This window comes from Cricetulus griseus, chromosome 4 (assembly GCF_003668045.3).
Source record: "Cricetulus griseus strain 17A/GY chromosome 4, alternate assembly CriGri-PICRH-1.0, whole genome shotgun sequence".
In the NCBI taxonomy this organism is placed as follows: Eukaryota; Metazoa; Chordata; class Mammalia; order Rodentia; family Cricetidae; genus Cricetulus; species Cricetulus griseus.
Genome location: NC_048597.1, coordinates 30,992,012 through 30,998,264, shown reverse-complemented (window position 1 = coordinate 30,998,264; position 6,253 = coordinate 30,992,012). Strand labels below are relative to the sequence as shown.

Below are 6,253 nucleotides of genomic sequence, written 5' to 3'. Positions count from 1 at the left end.
TGGTAACTCTTATTTTGCTCTCCTCTCTTATTCCCCCTACACAACCTTCCTGCTCCCTGTGGGTTTTTTCTTATATGATCAGGCCTCATGTGGCCTGCTGGGCAAAAGGACCTAGCACTGGAAGCTGAGGGGTGAAGGACTATAGGGGAGGTGAGGCTGGGGGTTCGGGGTCAGGTTTAGGGATACCATACGTCCTGCTGTATGCCCTACTGATGATGAGGTGACCACTGCACAGTCTGAGTTCTGGGAACCATGTTATGGAGTGTCCTGAAAAAAAAAAGAAGAAACAAGGAAAAATAATAATTTAAAAGTAAACATAAATAGATGAGATGTGTACACCTACAGAAGTTTTGTTAACCTTAGGGTTTTAAGAGATAGTCTAGGACGTAGGGGAAAACCAAATACTACCATTATGCTAATGTAACTAAATGAACAAATTCACTTCTAGTGACATTCTTACATACTCATAGATCAGTATCTTTCTCAACCATCATCAGAGAAGATTCCTCCTAAAGCCTGTATAGGTTGGGCCTGACTGGGTCCCAGCTCTGAGGTTGGAAGTAGATACAAGCCAAAATCCCTAACTCAGAAGCTATTCTCTATTGATAACCTTCTTAAATGAAAAATTAATGTTATTCTGTGGAGCCCCACTGGGTATATACCAGGAAGGAAAGGGAGTGGGGTAAGGGGGAAGGAGAAAGGCGGAGAACATAGACATGCCTACCTCTTTAGAGGAACAGTGGGAAAGAGTTATAAACCATTTTTAATGCCAGGCCCCATGCCCAGCAGTAGATGGCCAACACAAAAGGCATTCAATGTTACTTTTGGAAGTTTTGTTTTATCTCATAATATTTGATCTGCATTTTTTCTTTTGTTTCTTACCTTACAGGTCTTTAGCTTATATATTATGTTTTCTAATTTTGTGTTTTTAAGGGTTTTCTACATGTTGAATGTGTGTGTGTCTATGTTTAAGGAAGTGAGAAATATATCAAAGACATTGATTGGCTATATGGAGAAGTGAGGAAGATTTGCAAGGAGTTGGGGGAGGGGTGCCATAATAAAAATACATTTTATAAAAAATGTATTTTCAAGAAAAAAAGAGCAATTTGTATTTTGCAATGCTATATAATCTTATATTCAATTGTCATTTGTTGTATTTAGAAGAATAAAAATAATATCCAAGTTTCAAGGGAGCAGAATGTTCCCACAAATATCAACTTTCCCAGTAGTTCCTGGAAATAATAGGATAGAGCATCTTCATTTTGTTGTTTTCCTTTTTATTACACTTTAAACACAGTGATGTGTGACTGGGAATTCTGTCATATTATCCAGAAAAAAAAAACAGAGCAAATGAGAACATTTACAGAGTGAGGGGAAAGGATAACAGTGTTTGTATTACAAACCAAATGTGGCGAGCAAAGCTAGGGGTAAACAGATAAATAGTTTACCCCAGGGATAAATCCAAAGACGCGTGAAAATTTATAAAAGAAAAACACATACAAATATATTTGCCTATTTCTCAAATCTTTGTGTATACCATAGATGCTTGTATACATTTTTAAACTGAGATGGCAAAAGTGCTCTATCATTTCCCTCAACTTGATTATTCCACCTCTTTATGACTCTCAAACACAAAAATAAAAACCCAAAACATTACGACAAAATCCTTGGTTCCTAACAAGACAAGGATAAAAATGTGATTTTTTTAATTAGAACTTTAAGGACATATTCTGAGTTTTGTAAAGAAAAGTTACTTTTCTTCATATTTGTAATTTTCAATGCAATTTATGTTACTGACAAATGGAGAAGAGTCCAGTTAAAGGAAAGTGCAATAGGAAATGTATACAGATGAATATCGCAACACATTTTCTTATTACATGGTGTCATAGTTTTCAATACATTTAAAATAAATGAGCTCCTCACTATGTGAATGGATTCATATTAATCTTTATTTGAACTTAAAACATTTGCCTTTTAAATTTTCATGTAACCTCAGAATATAATATCTCTACCATCACTTACTTAGACTTGAATCGTGTAAGGATGTTATATTTAATTTTACATAAATTCAACTTTTATTTTGAGAATATAAATATGAATACATTGTATTTTCATAACCATCTCCCCTTCCTCACCACCCCAACCTTTCCCTTGAACGCATCCACATTGCCCCCTTTCAAATTCATGTCCTCTTATATATGTATAATATATATGTATTTACATATATATTATATATAGAGAGATAAAATGTTAGAATGGGTTTACATGTATATATGTGCATGTGTGTACAATATAAATACATATAATATATTCTATTATGGATATATAGAATACATTATTATATACGTAATAATATATTACATAATACTACTGGTCCAATTAGTTAAATTAGTGTTGTATGCTTGAACAAAGGTGTAGGGCTGATCACTGGGGCTTGGGCGGCAGCATACCAGAGGACTCCTCTATTAAGAAAACTAATTCTGCCACTCCCCTCTGTAGTCAACTGCCTGTAGTGTCTCAACCAGATGTCACAACCTTGTAAGTGCTTCCTTAATCAGTTCTAGAATTTTAGGCTGGAGTGCTCTTGTGAAGGTAAACCTAGCTGTTTAATGGTTATGGTTCAAGACATTTGTCATGTCCAAATTTGACTATTTTTTGCTATCCTTCTTGTCCTCTGGCTCTTACAATCTTTTCACACTTTTTTTGATGGGGGGAGTTTGAGGCAGGGTTTCCACTGTGTAGCCTTGACTGTCCTGGAGCTCACTCTGTAGACCAGGCTGGTCTCGAACTCACAGAGTTCTGCCTGCCTCTGCATCCTGAGTGCTGGGATTAAAGGTGTGTGCCCCCGAAGCCTGGCCTTTTCACACCTCTTACATTAAATTCCCTGGGCTTTTGGTATAAGAGTTACATTGTACACATCACATTTGGGGAGTGGCAATACTCATTGTCTACTTGTTGACTACTTGTGAGTCTCTGTCATGTTACTGTGAAACTAAGTTTCTTTCATGGGACTTACCCCAGTACTGGTGCTTTGGATATTACTGTGCATTCAAGTTCCTAGGTGATCAATGATTATTTGAAAAATTACTACAAATGGGTGTTTAGAACCATGGTACTTAGTGCCTCACAGGTGTCGGGGTTGAAGTCACAGATCAAGGTCTCCTGAGCTCTTTAATATGAAATCCTGCCTGCATCTCTCTCTTCTCCTGCATCACTTTATCTCCTCTTCCAGCTTTACCTGGATTCACCCTGTTTGTTTGTGTCAATGTCTAAATTACTTCCTGTAGCAAGAGATCTAACTCAGCAGCTGTGGTGCTGACCATGCCCGTTTGGGCATGGTCACCAGTGTCTATGGGAGGGGAGGATTTAAGTTGCCTCTGGGAGGCCAGTGGTCTCTTCTTGGGGGCGGCTGGCCTGGACACAGAGGACAGCATGTGAGGATCCTTGGAGCTGGAACCTGGGCAGCTACCTGCCTCTCATGTAAGTGTTCTCTCTTGGAATAAACCTTTTAACCTGTACTGGGTCTAGAGAATCTTGATTCCCACGTGTGAGAACTCCCTTGGAATGAAATCAATCATATAGACTCAGGTACCTATGATCATTTCATCTTCACTACTTAAATGTAAGACAACTGTTCTTGTACAAGATCACAATTTGAAATAAATGGGATTAAAACTGTAGCATTTAAACTTATGGTAATAAAGTTCACTCCCCACAGAACAGAACACATTCTCTTCCTGATTGAGTCACAATTTTGGATCACTTTTCTTGCCACTCTAATAAAATTCAAACTCTTAATATATCCAAAAGAAAAGGGATTAGTTTGACCCACAGTTATATATTCAGTCTTCTATCACCAATTTCCTTGTAAGTTATCAGATCTTTAATGCATCTAAAAGTGTGGTCTCAGCCTCAGATTAGCTTCACACTCCTTGAATTTTCCATCCAGGTCACTCTCACTGCTACCAGCTCCTTGTTTAGCTGATGCTATTTTTCCTCTAGGCATAAGAAAAGTCTTCTCTTCGGGCATATGTTCTGTGTGCTTTTAACCCTGGGAGGAGTAACAGGGTCCTTCTATAAATGTATTCCAATTGTTTTCCATCTTCCCTTACAAGATTGTATCTGTTTGCTCACCATGATGCTTTGATTGCATGGTAACATCTCATTGGTCATTTGCTGAGGCTCAGAATTCAAATCTACAAGACCTTTAGTAAAATCTACAAGAACTTTATAAACCTTGAAATTAGGGTTTCTACAATAGAGTTGGTCAATGAGATACAAATCCTAACAGTGATACAATCACACCATGGATGCTTCTCCCTTTAGTTAAATATTCTTTCTTTTTTTAATTCCAAGAAAATAGCAAGATTTCAAAGCCAATTTCCCTAGTTTCTCAGAAAAGAATAAACCACCAATGCAGCATCAAACCCTATGCTCAACAACAGTGACCTTCCTGTAAGATATTTTGGTACAATAGTGGCAAAAACATTGTGGAAATAACTACTTTTTGATTGGAGTTAAGGCCCTTTCCCTAAGAAGGGACCCATGTCTGACACTGCTCCAGTAGCCAAAATTCTAAGACTAATTGGCCTAGGGGAAAAACCAAATAATACTATCCTGCTAAAGGAACATAGCAATCAAATGACTCTTAATTACACTATGGTATACCCATAGGTAAGTGCCTCACTCAGCCATCATGAGAGACACTTCCTCTTTCACTAGATAGGAGCTAACACGGAGATCCACATCTGGATAAAGTGCAGAGAGTAAGACTTTGAAACACTCAATCCAAAATGGATGTCTTAATCATATCCCTCACTTCAGGGCTCAGAAAGTTCTGTAGGAGAAGAGGTACAAAGATTGTTATAGTGAACAAGCAGTGTCCTATTGATATAATAACACTGACACACATAAATTCAGAGAAATGTGGCAGAATGAAGGGGACATTCATAGGTCCAGGAGGTAGAGAGCTCAGAGCTCGGATGAGGAAGCTGACAGGAGCTCCCACCTCTAATTCAGAAGCTAACTCCAACTAATATCCACTTGCAAAGGAAAACTAGTTTTCTATAATGGAATATCCCTGAGTATATTAACTACTCTTAAGGATAGGCCCTATACCCAGCAATAGACAACCAACACAAAATGAACTCAATGGTATTTTTATGACATTTAATCTTACATTGCTTTGGGGGGGCAATTTTTGTCTTACTCCTTTTTTGCTTTTATGTTATAGTTTTTGATTTTGTTTTTTATGGGTTTTTGGTGTGTGTGTGTGTGTGTGTGTGTGTGTGTGTGTGTGTGTGTGTGTGTGTGTTTCTTATGCTTTTTCTTTGTTTTTTGTTGTGTTTTTTATTCTGCTTTGTGAGGGTTGATGGTGTTTTATTTTCTCAATAGAGAGAAATAGAGTGTGGACTTTGGTGGATGAAAAAGTGGGAAGGATCTTGGAGAAGTAGACAGAAGGAAAATCATAATCAGAATATATTTTATAAAAATTATTTTCAGTAATACACACACACATTTTTAAGACAAAGAAAATCTAAGGTACGCATATAAGCATGGACTGTTTTAAATGAACCCATGCAATCTCCTGGAACTCATTGTTTTTATTTCAAATCTTATGAATAAGATCAAAATTAGTAATTAGAGAAAGAAATGTCTCATCAATGTTAAATTTAATATTATTTACTTTACAAAATATAATCAAGCCTATTTCTTGAAAACCTTCATGCTGCATTTCAGATTCATAGGACATTCAAAGTCTCACATAAAGCATTCTAAAAGTAATTATAAGTTAATGCAGTTCCTCCAAGGTCAGGAAATTTAGACTAATTTTAGAACAATTAGTTGCTATCATAAAATGTGCCCAATATAATTAATAATTCATCAACCATAAGCATTAAGTTGTTCTCTTTTAAGGCCTTTTGACCTTTTCCAGACTAAAAACATAACAACAACAACAACAACAACAAAAAAAAAAAAACCTTACATCTTTGTTCCCTTGAGCATGGCTCATGCTATGTTTACAAATAGCTCTTCTACTGTTCAGATGCCCTGTTCTTTCTGTGATTCCTGCCTCCTTGGCTTAAGTCACTGTCACAGTTGTGCTATGGTTTGCATATGTCAAGTATGGTACTCCCTAGGAGCCACTGTCTTCATGCTTTCCTCCGCCCATCACTAACTTCTACACATTATCCCCGTGGTTGATGTTAGCATTAAAATATGGTACTATTGCAAGATCTTCATCTTGTTAACT

At 36.9% G+C, this 6,253-nt stretch overlaps 1 non-coding gene across 1 annotated transcript; it reads left to right on the top strand.

Moving 5' to 3' along the window:
* The first annotated feature begins 206 nt into the window (after nt 1-206).
* LOC113832680 lies at nt 207-287 on the top strand. Its single transcript, XR_003484993.1, has one exon.
* The last annotated feature ends 5,966 nt before the right edge of the window (nt 288-6,253 follow it).